Source organism: Bos taurus, chromosome 1, assembly GCF_002263795.3.
Source record: "Bos taurus isolate L1 Dominette 01449 registration number 42190680 breed Hereford chromosome 1, ARS-UCD2.0, whole genome shotgun sequence".
In the NCBI taxonomy this organism is placed as follows: domain Eukaryota; kingdom Metazoa; phylum Chordata; class Mammalia; order Artiodactyla; family Bovidae; genus Bos; species Bos taurus.
In genome coordinates this window covers 127,507,939-127,525,051 of record NC_037328.1, presented here as the reverse complement: position 1 = coordinate 127,525,051, position 17,113 = coordinate 127,507,939, and positions in this window count along the sequence as shown.

Below are 17,113 nucleotides of genomic sequence, written 5' to 3'. Positions count from 1 at the left end.
GACTGGCAAGAGACTGGTTATAGCCAAGAAGCATGCTGGTGGGTGTTATTTAATTGATAAGTTGTGTTTGACTCTTTTGGGATCCCATGGATGATAGCATGCCATGGGATTTCCCAGGCAAGAATACCGGAATGGCAAGAATGACATTTCCTTCTCCAGGGCATCTTCCCAACCCAGGGATCAAACCAGCAACTCCTGCATTGGCAGGTGGATTCTTTAACACTAAGCCACCAGGGAAGCCTAACAACTGTGGAGCTGGGGTTTAATTGAAAGAAATACAGACCTCAGTGTCTGATAAACACAAATGGAGGGTCAGACATGGGGTGTCTCAGTAAAGGTTAAAGAATCTATGTTCTACTTAGCGAATGCTTAGACTTGTAAGTTTCCAGGTTTTAATATTTTTCTAGGTGTTTTCTCTGTTTTCTTCACTGCTGTGTCTCCAGTGCTTCGGACATGGTCTAAGAGAGTAGATCTTTTTTTTTTAAGAATTTTTTGATGTTATTTTAAGTCTTTATTGAATGTGTTACAACACTGTTTCTGTTTTATGTTTTGGTTTTATGACTGTGAGGCATGTGAGATCTTAGCTCCTCAACAGGGATTGAAACTTCACCTCTCTGCAATGAAAGGTAAAGTCTTAACCACTGGACTACCACAAAGAAGTCCCAAGAGTAGATCTTAAACGTTCTCATCATGAGAAAAAAAAATTAACTATGTATGGTGATGAATGGTAACTAGATTTATTGTGATGATCATTTTGCTGTATGCACTGCTGGGCGCAGGACAGGCCATCCCCAAATAAGCCACAATGGCATGTTGATTATTTTGAATTAAAGTTACTTAAGAAACAGCCAAAGCAAGTGGGACATGCTGACCCTCCTCTCTGTCTCCCTGGAAGCAGGAAATAAAGCTCTCAAATGAGAAGGGCACCCCCTGTGTCTGGAGGTAAAAGGACAACCTTATTGCCGGAGACAGGGAACTCCATCCTTGAAGCCTGTGTGTAAGCAAACCTTGTCACTTCTTAAATTCCCTTCTCCAAGCTCGAATTCCATTTAGATTCTTCACTGAGAACACAAAGCCCAAGTTTCTTTGTCCTGTATGTAAAAAGTATAAAAGCTGTCCATTTTGGCCACTTCTTCGGTCCTATTTCTATGAGGCCTCCACACACATGAATTGAAATTTGTTCCTTTTTCTCCTATTAATCTTTCTTGCTGCTGCTGCTGCTGCTGTCGCTTCAGTTGTGTCCGACTCAGTCGTGTCCCATAGACAGCAGCCCACCAGGCTCCCCCATCCCTGGGATTCTCCAGGCAAGAACACTGGAGTGGGTTGCCATTTCCTTCTCCAATGCATGAAAGTGAAAAGGGAAAGTGAAGTAGCTCAGTTGTGTCCAACCCTTCACGACCCCATGGACTGCAGCCTACCAGGCTCCTCCGTCCATGGGATTTTCCAGGCAAGAGTACTAGAGTGGGGTGCCATCGCCTTCTCCGATTAATCTTTCTTAGGTCAATTTTATTATCAGTCTTGCCACCAGAACTCAAGAGAGGCAGGGGGGTGAAATTCCCCCTTCCTAATAGTATAAATGTCGAATCGTTATGTTGTACACCTGAAATTAGTACAGTGTTGTACCTCAGTTTAAAATAGAAGGTGACAGTGTTAGTCACTCAGTCATGTCTGACTCTTTGTGACACCATGGACTGTAGCCCGTCAGGCTCCTCTGTCCATGGAATTCTCCAGGGAAGAATACTGGAGTGGGTTGCCATTTCCTCCTCCAGGGGATTTTCCCGACCCAGGGATCGAACCCGGGTCTCCTGCATTGCATGCAGATTGTTTACCATCTGAGCCACCAGGGAAGCCCTAAATTAAGGAAGCCGAGGGAACTACTAGCTGAAGATGATAAAATAAGTTAATTTTTCAAAAGAACAGGGTTTATAGCAAATAGCAATGTTTAATAAATATTTGTTGCACAACAGCAAAAAATCTATGTTCTTCAAAACTCTTTCACAACCATTTTCATATCTGCCCTCTTATCAGTCCGATTGTGGTAGCTATGACCACTGTCTTCATTTAAAAGTTGTGGCCGTGGAGGCATAGGGAAAGCCAGCGACTTGTTCAGGCTCAGGATCATGGGACAAACACTGAGCCTTTGGGCTTTTATGATACTGTTTACACCATCAACAGACTTTACACTGACTAAGGTATTTTTTGGAAGACCAAGGACTGGAATGGTAACTATTGTGCTTTCCTCAAAAAGGGTGTTTATTAGCATGAGACTATAATACATTTCTTCAGGGGCCTATGTCATTCACTTTTTCATTCAGTATGTTCTCATATGGCAATTAGTGTTGCCAGGCACTATTCTGAGCCTCTAACAAATATTAACTCATCTAATCCTAATATCCATCCTGTGAGGGAGACATAATTGTTATTATCTCCGTTAATGTTCAGTGTAGTCACTTTGCTGCACAGTGCCACCAAACTTAGTGGCTTAAAACAACCATTTATTATAGCCAATGGAAACAACCCAAATGCCCATCAACAGAGGAACAAATAAAGACCATGTGGAACATATACAAGGGCATAGTACTCAGCCATAAAAAAGAATGAAATATGGCCATTTGCAGCACCATGGATGGACCTAGAGATTATCATACTAAGTGAAGTAGTTCAGACAGAGAAAGACAAATATTATATGATATCACTTACACGTGGACTCTTAAAAAAATAAATAAAACTATATACAAAATAGAAACAGATTCGCATAGAAAACAAACCTGTGGTTACCAAAGGGGAAAGGAAGGGATAAATTAGGAGTACGGGGTTAAGAGATCCAAACGACTATACGCAAGGGGTTTCCAAGGTGGCACTAGTGGTCAAGAGCCTGCCTGCCGATGCAGGAGACATGAGACGCAGGTTTGATCTCTACGTCAGGAAGATCTCCTCAAGGAGGGCATGGCAACCCACTCCAGTATTCTTGCCTGGAGAATCGCATGGAGAGAGGAGCCTGGAGGGCTACAGTCCATAAGGTCACAGGGTCAGACATGACTGAAGTGACTTAGCACGCACGCACACACTATATATAAAATAGATAAGCAACAAGGATTTATTATATAACACAGGGAATAATATTCAGTATCTTGCAAAAACCTATAGTGGAAAATAATCCGAAGAAATATAACTGAATCACTTTGCTGTATACCTGAAACTAACACAATATTGTAAATCAGCTATACTTCAATTTAAAAAACAACCACTTATTAATATTTAACATGTTCTGTAGTTTGGGGTCAGCTGAACAGGCCTCCCATGCAGTTGTAATCAGATGGTGGTAGGGTGGAATCAGCTAAGGGCTTGACCTCACTGGGCATCAAAGGAGTCACAGCCCAGCCCAGATCCAATAGGGTGAAGGACTAGACCCCACGTCTCGATAGCGGAGTGGCAGTCACGTACAGGGAGGGAAGGAATTGCTGGCAGGTGTCTTTAGAGACAAGCTACTGTAAGGGATCATTCCCAGAGAGAAAACCAAGGCACAGAGAAGTTAGATCACTTACTCAAGCTCTTACAGCTTCCCAACTGTGGAGAAACAGAGTTAATCCCAGGCAGCTGAATTCCAGAGCCTGCTAGAAGAGGCAAAAGGGGCCCAAGAGCACAGCACAACCTCTCACAAAAAAAGCTGTGGTGGTCAAGAGCACAGAGTTATCCGTGGTAGAACCAGAGAGTTCCTGGGGTTCTCTCTCAGGAATTTGGGAGAAAAGAAATTCTAAAAATACTATGAATGGAAAGAAATGAGGAGAGTAAAAATTGGGTCAAATTTCAAGGCTCTTTTTATGTTGAGGGTGAAAATATGGTCTTGTGTGGCCCAAGGCAAATGAAAGATTTCATACTTCTGCTTGTCTCCCTCCAATCAGGAAATGGAAATGTGTGTGTGTGTGTGTGTGTGTGTGTCTGTAGGTGTTATTTTTTCCTATAAGTAGTTGAAATCTAAAAATGTTACATATCAACTCAAAAGAATCTGACATAAAGGGAGCCTACAGCTGGGACCAGAGAGTTAGAAGTGAGGTGTAGAGCAGCCAATGCAGGAGACACGAGAGACCCAGGTTCAATCCTGGGTCAGGAAGATACCCTGGAGGAGGAAATTGGTAACCCACTCCAGTATTCTTGCCTGGGAAGTCCCATGGACAGAGGAACCTGGTGGGCTACAGTCCATGGGGTCCCAAAGAGTTAGACACAACCGAGCATACACACCCAGCAGAGCAGCCTCAGGAAGGTTTCCCAAGCCCCTTCAGCGCCCCCTGCTGTACAATGTCACAGCCCTGAAAATCTGCATCATCGCTTACTTTAGGTAGATCCTGGCCCCTCCATGGAAGGACAAGAAAGTGACATCCCTACTTCAAAAAGCTTACTCATTTCACTGGAGCAAGGGATGTTGCCAGAGAGAAGCTGATTCGTTCCCAAGTAGCCCTTCTCCCCAACTCTGACAACCTGAAAGAATGTATTGTTTAAATCCATCCTATTAATTTTTAGCTTCTCAGTTTTAATCAGATGGAGAAGGAAATGGCAACCCACTCCAATATTCTTGCCTGGAGAATCCCATGGATGGAGAAGCCTGGCAGAAGCCTGGCAGGCTACAGTCCATGGGGTTGCAAAGAGTCGGACACAACTGAAGCGACTTCACTTTCAGTTTTACTTGGTCATAAGGCTAAGTCTGAGACTTCCCTGGCGATCCAGTGGTTAAACCTCCATGATTCCAATGCAGGGTTCAATCCCTGGTTGGGGAACTAAGATCCCACACACTGCGCAGCACAGCCAAAAATTAAAAAAAAAAAAAAAAAAGGCCTGGTCGTACATTGACTGTGACATGCCCAGTTCCTGTATACATGCGGTGAGTGGGAAAAGCAGTGGGCCATTCTTAGGCGTTTTCTGATATTTTTCCTCCCAAAGACCAAAGGCGAAAATTCCGGGTCACAGTTTCTGTCATCTCTCATCACAGTGGGAACCAGCACAGCTCCTCCTCTGCTATTGCTCAGGCTGATATGACAATATTCCAGGCACTGGAAAGCGCTCACCACCCACTCAGCATTGTTCTTATACCAGGCAAGAGGCCCCCTCCCCTTAGGGCAAAGAGTCTGAAGGGCCAGCAGAGATGGGCCAGCCCAGAGTCTGAGCCATCCCCCACACCACACTCTGAACACGCAGGACCTAAGATTCCCTGTCCCCTTCCAGGATCTGCTCAGGCCTGTTCTCTGCCAGTGTCACCCACCCCAGACCCCAGGGACCAGTAAGGGGCAGCTGTTTGCAGGGCATGTGGACAGAGTTGGGATGTAGTTTTAGGGTCCACGTGAGGTCCCCAGCCTTGAGGTAAGGAGCAGAATTGAGGGTAGGAAGCAATGGGAGGAAGACCAGGGCCCAGTCCTTCTTGTGCTGTCTTGTTCCAGCCTGAAACAATAAAGAAACAGGAACTGCAAATTCAAACTCGACCTTTCAGGTTGTTGGGAGAGTGTGTTTGTCAAGGGAAGAGAATAGAGTGTATTTAATTAAGTGCTTGTTAGGCTGATTTATAACTTTTAAATATTTTGATATCTAGACCTCCGTCTATGTTCTTACCCTCAACCCTGCAAATGTTTGGGGCGGGGGAGGTGTAGCTGTCACTGTTCCTTAAAATGCCTGCCTTTCCATCACAATGTCTGTGTACAAGCTCTGGGATGTATTGAAATGTCCATACCCACCTTTACTCCACCCTTATCCACAGGCATAATCATTTCTCAATATCTAGGTCAAAAGCCCCCTTTACTGCAGCAACATGGATGGTCCTAGAGATTGCCATACTGAGTGAAGTAAGTCAGACACAGAAAGATAGATATCATATAGTATCACTTATATGTATATATATTTAAATATATTCATGTATTTACAATATTTAAATATATTTAACATATTAAATATATTTTATATATTTAAATATATCGTACATACTTAAATATAAAATGTACAAATGAACTTATTAACAGAACAGAAATAGAGTTGTGGATGTTGGAAACAAACATATGGTTACCAGGGGATAAGGCAAAGGAGGGATACATTGGGAGATTGGGATTGACATATACACATTACTATGTATAAAATAGATAACTAATAAAAACCTGCTGTATAGCACAGGGAACTCCACTCAGTACTCTGTAATGGCCTACATAGGGAAGGAATCTAAAACCGAATGGCTATATGTACACATATAAACTAATTTACTTTGCTGTATGTCTGAAGCTAACACATTATAAATAAGCTGCTGCTGCTAAGTCGCTTCAGTCGTGTCCGACTCTGTGCGACCCCAGAGACGGCAGCCCACCAGGCTCCCCTGTCCCTGGGATTCTCCAGGCAAGAACACTATACTCCAATAAAAATTTTTTAATAATAATAAATAAATAAAAAGCCCCTTTAAAAGGGTCTTGTTAATAGCACTGGGGGAGACAGCCCCTCACACCTCTGTTGGCCCTCCCCTTGGCCCCACACAGCAATCTGAGATCATCATTTTATATTCCAGCCCTGCTATCAGACAACCAGCCCCTCCAGGCTGAGCCCAGAACTGGCTTATTTAGCTCCCTGTAGACAGCATCAGAACAGCACTCTCAAACACACGTCACCTATCAAGAGCTCCATTCTAGGGTGACCAGCCATGCCCGGTGCATCCAGGAAGGATCTTTTTCTCAAGATGCAGGTCTCGCGGTGCTAAACCAAGATAGCCTTGAGAAGACCAGGGTGATGGGTCACCTTCATGGGGGAGAAGTCTAGAAAGAAACAGGACATCAGCAGCCAGCACACATGAACAACAAAGTGGCCAGTGTCCATCTGAAACAACGAACAAGACTCTTGGCTTTCCACCACCCACCCCTGAGCCATGAGGAAATTTCCAGAGCATGCAGACGTCTAGCCAGGCTGTGCAGGTCTGGGCTAGCAGAATGGAGGGGCAACCATGGTTAAAGATGCCCTCATCTTTATTCTTTGGAAGAACCTGGAGAGAAAATCCTATTTTTCACCAGTTAATAATTATTCATTTAATTTAAAGAAGTAAAGGATTTTTAATAGCAGCAACAAAAATCCTTTAATTATTTCACAAAGACCCCCTTGAGTCTTTGGTTTCTCTGAAGGATCTTCTGGGGAAACCAGCTCATCATGCAGCTTCCAGATGCCCTCACAATGGATTTCATAGAGTCCGCTCTAAGGAGCCGTGATAGTCTGACTGAGTCTTCCCCGCCCTCTCCCCGCCCCCTCCCCGCCCCCAACCCCCATCCCGCATCTGTCCTTCAAATGTGGTGGATGGGCTTTCCTGCTGAGTTCTTTTCTGTTTTTAGGGTTAAAGCATCTGAATTTCCTTTAGAAACCACCCCTTAATCCCTCATTCCCCAATCCTGCCTTCAGACCATGGGAGTGGGATGGGGTGGGAGTGGGGGGCAGGGCCTGGATGGGTGGGAAACAAAAGATTTGGTTTCTAGCACACTGTATTTCTGGACTTTCCAGGTGGTACTGGTGGTAAAGAACCTGCCTGCCAATGCAGGAGATGAAAGAGATGTGCACTCGATCACTGGATCAGGAAGATCCCCTGGAGAAGGGCTTGGCAACCCGCTCCAGTATTCTTGCCTGGAGAAGCCCATGGACAGAGGAGCCTGGCAGACTACAGTAGTCTATAGGGTCTCAAAGAGTTGGACATGACCGCGCAACTTGGCACGCACGCACACTGTATTTCTACATCTTAACATAAGAACAAGAAAACTGAGTCAACCGCCATACCCAGTTGTCAGTTGGATCTTCTCAATTGCCATAGACAGAATACTTGGCTTTAAGAAAAACTGGATCCAAGGGCTCAAGCTAAATGATATTCTTTCTCTTCCACTCCTGTCTTTCCTCTGTCTCACCCTTTTCTCTCTGCTCTGCTTTCCTCTGGCTTTAGTCTCAGGGTGGTTCTCTGTGATTAATGGCAAGATGTCCATGCTGAATGGAATAAGGTTTTCCTCCCCTCAAAAAAGTCTTCAAAGAGAGCAAAGGCATTGAGGGAAGAGGGAGGTGCAGGGGTCGTTTTGAATACCAGCAAGTTGATATCCATTGGAGCTCCAGGAACTGCCAGCAATCTGGGTTCTTATGTTCTGTGTGGATTCTCATCAGAGAGGTGACAGCTCTGGACTTGGGCCTTTTGCATCTATTAAACGATGAAAACAATACCTTCTTTTCAGGTACTTCTGAGGAATAGAGACGAAAGCATATGGCACAGTCACCAGCTCAGTCTTAGCTGAATGCTGTGTGTTCGTGGTCCTTTTGACTGATTCTTCTACAATATGTCCTAGAAGGAGGTGCGTAGTCTCTACTAGTAGAGATTGAATGTCAGCCATGATGCTGGAAGTTCCTGCTTTGAAACCAAGAGAAGCTACCACAATGAATACTGACGCACCGCAACTGGAGAGTAGCCCCCACTTGCCACAATCAGAGAAAAGGCTGCACAGCAAGAAAAACCCAGGACACCCATAAATAAAATTACTAAAAAAAGAGAATATATTTTTTTTAAATAGTATATCATGGAGAAACTTCCATGGTGGGACATACGGATCCGTCTTATTCTTTTAAGACCTGCATGGTACTCTTCCCTTACGTGAATCTCTAACCAGTCTCCTGATAGACATTAAGTTGTTTCCAATCTTTTCTTTACACAAGCATTTTAGGCAGATTTTTATAACAAAGGTTGGAGACACACAGAAAAAGAGTTTTCTGCTTACCTCTCATTTACCTGGAAAATCCAACTAATAAGAGATCTCATTCCATCCTAAGTATTCCTGGTAGTTTGAATCAACATAATTCAAATTCCGAGCTCTCAAGCAAAAGTTTTCAGAATCATTTTGCTCTGAATTGATTGCAAATTAAAGAGAAGCGCACGTGTCTTACAGGTCTTTTGTTGTTTAAGCAAAATGGAATATGGGAGGAAGATAAAGGTATAAGACAGAATTGAAGGGAGGATGGATGAAAACTGGAATCAGGAAGTAGAAGCCTTCTGTCTCTCCTTGTCACCCTATATCTGTGCCTGCTTCAAGTCACCTTTATTAAGTCCTCTCTGCGCTGACTGGCCTTCTCTGCCTCTCCCTGCCTGCAGTGGAAGATGCTGGCCATCTCTGCAGGACAGGCAGAGTTTCCATCAGAGACTGTCTGCTGTGCCTGTGTTCTAATTGCCAATTTCTGGAAAAGGAAATCTAATTCCCACCCTCCCCTACTCCCCACTGAAGGGCTTGGTTCCCCTCCTCAGTTTACTCTTGATGGAATGAACTCTAGTTAAAGGGATGGAGCTCTATTAGAAGGTGGCTGCAGAGGCCCAACCCTGAGAGCAAACCATGATCAGAGAAGGCAAACCAGGTCAGAGAAGGCGGGTTGACTGGGAGGGGCCTTCAAGTGCCCAGCATGCCCCATGGGGACAAGAGCTGCTTACTCTTATCACTGCATCAGTGTATCTCACAACACCTATCATGGGGACCTCCCTGGTGGTCCAGAAGCTAAGACTCCGAGGTCTCAGTGTAAGTGGCCTGGGTTCAATCCTTGGTCAGGGAACTGGACCCTGCATGCCACAACTAAGACCCAGTGCAGCCAAATAAGTAAATTAATAATAATGTTTTTTAAAAAAACTGTCATGATTGCTTCAATTTTGCTGCTCAGCTTTTTTTTTTTTTTACTAACAATTTTTTGTTGAGATAGAGTTGCTATGTAAGATTGTATATGCTTAAGGTATACAATGTGTTAGTTTGATACATTTATATATTGCAATATGATCATCACTGTAGCATTAGCTAACACCTCTATTATATTATTATATTTCTTTTTTGTGGTGAGAACAACTAAGATCTACTCTCTTGGCAACTTTGAGGTTTCTAATTCAGAAGTGTTGATATAATCATTATATTGTGCATTAAATCTCCAGAACTTATCTATTAGTTGAAAGTTTGTACTCGAAATAACATCTCCCCACTTACTCCCATCCCAATCCCTGGTGACCCCATTCTACTCTGTTTTTTATGTTTATTTATGAGGCTGCATCAGGTCTTAGCGGCACACAGGCTTGTTATTGCTTTGGATCTTCTGTCATGGCGAAGAGTCTCTAGTTGTGGTGCGTAGGCTCTGGAGCTCCAGGGCTCTGGAGAGCGCAGGCTCGGAAGTTTTAGCATGCTGGCTTAGTTGCTCCACAGCATGTGAGATTTTAGTTCCCTGACCAGAGATCACACCTGCGTCCCCTGCATCGCAAGGCATATTCTTAACCTCTGGGCCACCAGAGTAGTCCTTCTACTCTCAAGTATGACTTCTTATGAGTTTGCTGCCCAGCTCTCTACTCCAGTCTCCCAATACAGATACACAGTTATTAAAAAGTCAGCCTGGCTAGAGGTAGGCTCAGGCCTCATCCAGCAGAAGCATTTCACAGGTCTTTGTGGGTGAGATGACACGTGGCAAGGTGAAGTGTGGGATTTGATGGAGGTGTTTGTAAAAAACACCTCATTCTTTACCTAAAAAAAGTGAACTTATTTTGACAGTGTTTTCACCTCACTTTGTCAAATGCAAACATGTTATGCTTAAGACATTTTGAAAGTGAAAGTGAACTCACTCAGCCATGTCCAACTCTTTGCGACTCCATGGACTGTAGCCTACCAGGCTCCTCTGTCCATGGGATTTTCCAGGCAATAGTACTGGAGGTGATTGCCATTTCCTTCTCCAGGGGATCTTCCCAAACCAGGGATTAAATCCCGGTCTTCCACATTGTAGATAGACACTTTACCGTCTGAGCCACCAGGGAATGTGAAACCTGTGTTTTCAATGTTCTTTTTGGGGAAAGTATTTTTTTTAAACACTTAGTTCAGTTCAGTTCATTTGCTCAGTCGTGTCTGACTCTTTGCAACCCCATGAACCACAGCACGTCAGGCCCCCCTGTCCATCACCAACTCCAGAGTTCACCCAAACCCATGTTCATTGAGTCAGTGATGCCATCCAACCATCTTATCCTCTGTTGTCCCCTTCTCCTCCTGCCCTCAATCTTTCCCAGCATCAGGGTCTTTTCAAATGAGTCAGTTCTTTGCATCAGGTGGCCAAAGTATTGGAGTTTCAGCTTCAAAATCAGTCCTACCAATGAACACCCAGGACTGATCTTTAGGACGGACTGGTTGGATCTCCTTGCAATCCAAGGGACTCTCAAGAGTCTTCTCCAACACCACAGTTCAAAAGCATCAATTCTTCGGCACTCAGCTTTCTTTATAGTCCAATTCTCACATCCATACATGACCACTGAAAAAACCATAACCTTGACTAGACGGACCTTTGTTGACAAATGTCTCTGCTTTTTAATATGCTGTCTAGGTTGGTCATAATTTCCTTCCAAGGAGCAAGCGTCTTTTCATTTCATGGCTGCAATCATCATCTGCAGTGATTTTGGAGCCCAGAAAAATAAAGTCTGACACTGTTTCTCCATCTGTTTGCCATGAAGTGATGGGACCAGATTCCATAATCTTAGTTTTCGGAATGTTGAGCTTTAAGCCAACTTTTTCACTCTCATCTTTCACTCTCATCAAGATGCATTTTAGTTCCTCTTCACTTTCTGCCATAAGGGTGGTGTCATCTGCATATCTGAGGTTATTGATATTTCTCCCAGCAATCTTGATTCCAGCTTGTGCTTCCTCCAGCCCAGCATTTCTCATGATGTACTCTGCATATAAGTTCAATAAACAGGGTGACAATATACAGCCTTGATGTACTCCTTTTCCTATTTGGAACCAGTCTGTTGTTCCATGTCCAGTTCTAACTGTTGCTTCCTGACCTGCATACAGGTTTCTCAAGAGGCAGGTCAGGTGGTCTGGTATTCCCATCTCTTTCAGAATTTTCCACAGTTTATTGTGATCCACACAGTCAAAGGCTTTGGCATAGTTAATAAAGCAGAAATAGATGTTTTTCTGGAACTCTCTTGCTTTTTCCATGATCCAGTGGATTTTGGCAATTTGATCTATTGTTCCTCTGCCTTTTCTAAAACCAGCTTGTACATCTGGAAGTTCACGGTTCACGTATTGCTGAAACCTGGCTTTGAGAATTTTGAGCATTACTTTACTAGCGTGTGAACACATCTTTTATTTGTCAACCAATAAATATGTATGCTACACCAAAATATTTAAACAATCAAGACTGCATTAGTAATGCATGTGTATGGTGAATAAAACTGCACAAATTTGAATGTTTTGCAAATAGCATAATCATTGAATAATACACCTTGAATGTACAGTTGTCCCTCATTATACATGGGGGATTGGTTCCAAGATTTCCCCCGCTCCACCCCTAGGATACCAAAATCTGCAGATGCTCAAGTCCCTTATGTAAAATGGTATGGTTTTGCATATAACCTATGCACATCCTCCCATATACTTTAAATCCCTAGATTACTTATAATACCTGTGTATGCATTCTCAGTCACATCTGACTCTTTGTGACCCTGTGGACTGTAGCCTGCCAGACTCCACTGTCCATGAGATTCTCTAGAAAAGAATTCTGAAGTGGGTTGCCTTTTCCTTCTCCAGGGGGAAAGTATTTTTAAAAATGAAAGAAAACATGCTTATATCCGGAATATGAGTTTTGTAAATAAGCTGTCCTCATCAGATAAAATTGATGGAGGCAGGAATAGGATCTGTGTTTAAATTCCTGACTGTGTCACCTCTGACCCACTAGTAAAAGTTTTAGCAGGAAAACCCAGTCTACCCTACCCACTCTGAGATTAATCTTGCAGCATCTCTTTGAACACTGAACCAGACACACAGACCTGAAGGAGATGCTAACACCGTGAGGACCAGAGAGGAAAATCCTACCACCAGAGGTCACTGATGCTCCAGCTGCGACTCGGCAGGACAGTACACTCCAATAATGCTGTGCTTGCCCCTTCTACAGCCCCTGTCCGTTAACCTGCTCCCTGCTTAGTCTATTGAAGGGAATAAATGTCGCTGGTGTACTCCAAGTGTGTGCATGCTAACAGCAACTTTTCTCAGTAGTACCTCCCTTGATATCCTGAACCTCAGAGTTTTTCAGTTCAGTTCAGTTCAGTCGCTCAGTTGTGTCCAACTCTTTGTGACCCCAGGAATTGCAGCACGCCAGGCCTCCCTGTCCATCACCCAACTCCCGGAGTTCACTCAGACTCACGTCCATCAAGTCAGTGATGCCATCCAGCCATCTCACCCTCTGTCATCCCCTTCTCCTCCTGCCCCCAATCCCTCCCAGCATCAGGGTCTTTTCCAATGAGTCGACTCTTCGCATGAGGTGGCCAAGGTATTGGAGTTTCAGCCTCAGCATCACTCCCTCCAGTGAACACCCAGGACTGATCTCCTTTAGGATGGAGAGTTTTTAGATTAACATTAATACAGTCTGCTTCCCAGGTGGTGCAGTGGTAAAGAATTCACCTGCCAATGCAGAAGACACAAGAGATGCAGGTTCAATATCAGAGTCAGGAAGATCCCCTGGAGAAGGAAATGGCAACCCACTCCAGTACTGTTGCCTGGAGAATCCCATAGACAGAGGAGCCTGGCAGAATGAGACAAACAATAACAGGACATCAAGTTCCGCTTCAACCTTGGGTTGTACTTGACCAAGTGTTCCCATTCTAGAAACAAGTTATACTTACTTCTTACCTGGAAGACTGGGAGGTGACCCCACCACACACATGCACACACAGACACATACATACCCACTCACACACACATACACACACAGGGTGAAGTTACATGCAAAAACCCCTAGAGCAAGGCTAGACACCATGGTATGGAATGGCATGATGCTCCCAGAAGGGTAAAAAGAGGGGTTTGTAGATGGCCTGAAAAGAATGAGGAGCATCTATGAGCCATGTGTGTGCCAAAAGCTGCTGCTGCTAAGTCGCTTCAGTCGTGTCCGACTCTGTGCGACCCCATAGACGGCAGCCTTCTCCAGTGCCAAAAGCTAGCCATGGACAATTGCTACAGACCATGGACCAGCTTGCCTGCATTCTCAAGTGGCCACCAATAGAACAAAGAGATGCTACCAAGGGTCATCTACCCATAAAGGGTAGAAAGGAAGAAACTGCATTTGCAGAATCGGGGAGGAAGGAATAGAGCACCTGAAAACCATTGAATTGCTGAACGGTAGCACCTACCTTCAGAGAAGGCAATGGCACCCCACTCCAGTACTCTTGCCTGGAAAATTCCATGGACGGAGGAGCCTGGTGGGCTGTAGTCCATGGGGTCGCTAGGAGTCAGACACGACTAAGCGGCTTCACTTTCACCTTTCCCTTTCATGCATTGGAGAAGGAAATGGCAACCCACTCCAGTGTTCTTGCCTGGAGAATCCCAGGGATGGGGGAGCCTGGTGGGCTGCTGTCTATGGGGTCTCACAGAGTCGGACACGACTGAAGGGACTTACTGGGCTTCCCAGGTGGCACTAGAGGTAAAGAACACCACCTGCCAATGCAGGAGACGTAAGAGATGCAAGTTCGGTCCCTGGATCAGGAAGATATCCTAGAATAGAGCATAGCAACCCACTCCAGTATTCTTGCCTGGAGAATCCAATGGACAGAGGAGCCTGGCCTCCTATGGTCCACAGGGTCATGAAGAATCAGACACGCATGTTGCATACTGGCCAAGGCTAAGATGCTGCCAGCCTCTGAGGCCAAATGAGAATACCAACTTTGTAAGCCATTAAGATATGTGGTCTGTTTCCCATGCAGACAGTCGGGTAATTGCACCTCACAGTCACTGGGCAATTGATGTGTGATGGTCTCATGAAGCCAGAAGGAAATACAGAGGTACCTGTGGCAGCAGGAAGCCTTAAGGGAATGGGAGGAAACTGTCCATTTGTAAAGAGTTCAAAGGAAGAAGTACATGAGCTAGGCCTACGCCAATCAATGCATTGCATTTTCATGGTCACAGTGATTGGATCAGCAATGTGCACGTGACCCACTCAGAGCCAGGGAGACTTAGTGACTCCTGGAAATGCTGTAAATCAGAAGAGGTGATTCTCTCCTGACTGGACTTGGAGCTGAGGAGATAGAGTCTGGAGATACTGCCTCCTCCTGGCCTGGAGCTGAGCGTGGCCACCTTGAGCTCCTGAGATCGTGACTGTCTCAATGGAAGGACCTCAAGATGGAGGGAAGTTGAGTCCTGATGACATTGTTTGAGCCACATCTGAGTCCAGCCACATCTGAAGTCAGTGCTACTCCTGGGTTTCCAGCGAGGCAATGAGCTCCCCTTGTACCCATTATGGCAGCATTCCTGTTTCTCCTGGTGTGGGAAAGAGGAGATGGGTGTTCTCTGAGCAAGTTCTGACATCTAAGGATTCCTGATATGCAGGTGGAACCGAGATAAATCCAGGCAGCTGAGGCAAGCTCCTCAGGCTCGAAAGGTCACCAGAAGTTGTTCTCTTACAAACATCCATGCCATTTTCAATCTTGATCAACATTCCTGACCCCAGAGTGGGAGCCAACAACTTCAAGGTATGAATTTGAACTCTAAGATCAACACCAAGATACCAGCATTTCTATTGCGTATCTCCCACAGAAAAGAGCATATATTTAGAAGCATCTCACTGAAACTGAAATTGAAACTTCAGCTCAAGATTTAGAAGAGCTTCCAGCTGGAGACAAATGATAAATTAATTGGATCACTCCCATGATTACTAATTTAAATGTGTAAAGTCTCACACATTTAAAAAATGTGTGAGGGGAAGTCTCTGATTTTCCCTTTATTCAAAATTCTGCCTTTATCCCTTTCTTTGAGTGGTGGTTTAAAAAAATACATATGAAGGGTCATTTTTTTCTTCTGTTCTTTTTTGCTTTTTTTTTCTTAAAGAAAAAACGTACACAAACTAAAGTGCAAATTTCAAGTGTACAGTTGCTTGATGGATGTAACATGTAAGACAAGCAACTCCTCCTCTCTGGGTGTGTGTCCTCTTCTACCAAGAAAGCACAGGAGCATTTCCTAAGTGTCTCCACAGAGACCTCTTCCAAGCCAGTGACATCCGTCCTGCATGTTTTGATGCAACAGCACCTCTATCTTAATGGCAGTGTCTTTCACCCCACACCTGACGCAGGGGCCCTGTGTGATTGGCCCCGGATCAATCCCTGTTAGGGTGAGTTCTGCCCAACAGCCACCTTGACACTGCCTCCAGAAGAGCCCAGCTTCGGGAGCAGGAGCCTGTTGACCAAAAAGCCCACGGCCCGTAGGGACTGCCACACTCGTCATAGTGCTCACAGCGCCTGGCTAAGGGGAGCCAGGCACCCCCGTCACAGCCATCCTAGCAAATGCTCACACACAAATTTAATACATAATTACCAGGTGGACGGATGAATCTCTGTTCCAAATCCTTCAGGGAGAGGAAAAGGACTAAAAGAAGAAAGACGATCCTAAGGTAAGCAGGCTGTTGTCTTGACGGGAAAGGGATTCCCTGGCCGTCTCACCTGGTGTTTATTTCCAAATCAATTTCCAGTTCCTCTGCAGTGTAACTGTGCAGTCAAACTCCCTGGAAATTCTCTAGAGTCCAGCATCTTGCTTTAAATCATAATGAAACCAGAGTGTGTATAAATTGTTCGCTGAAGGGTTTATGCCTAATAATGTTAGATCCCTTGTGATGGGGGGATATATGTCAGTTAAGATGCTTTGGAGAGCTATCTACAAAAAAACCAACTTGACAAGAAATTCTGAAACTTGGTTGTGTCAACAAGGACTCAGGCCTTGATTCACACCTGTCAGCGTTGTAGTGTGTACCCTCAAAGAGAGAAGACGATGGCCAAAGCCAGTGCAAGCATCAGGCCTTACACCAAGAGCCAGAAGAAAGGGCAGCGTGGCTAGGCCTTTCTCCCTTCTTCCAAGTCTCTCAGTAGTCCACAAGTTAGACTAATCCTCGGTAAAGAGGAAACAGATGGTTGTGATAAGTGTTATCCTGCAAACTGGGCTCATGGTCACCAAATGGCTGGAAACCTGGACTCTTTGAGCACAGAAGGAGAAGAAATGAGTTATGAGTGAGCAACCAACCTGTTTGCTGCAGCACAGCCACATGGGCAGTTATTGGCAATCATCCAGGTCAAGCCAAATTGAACTAAATAAATTATTTT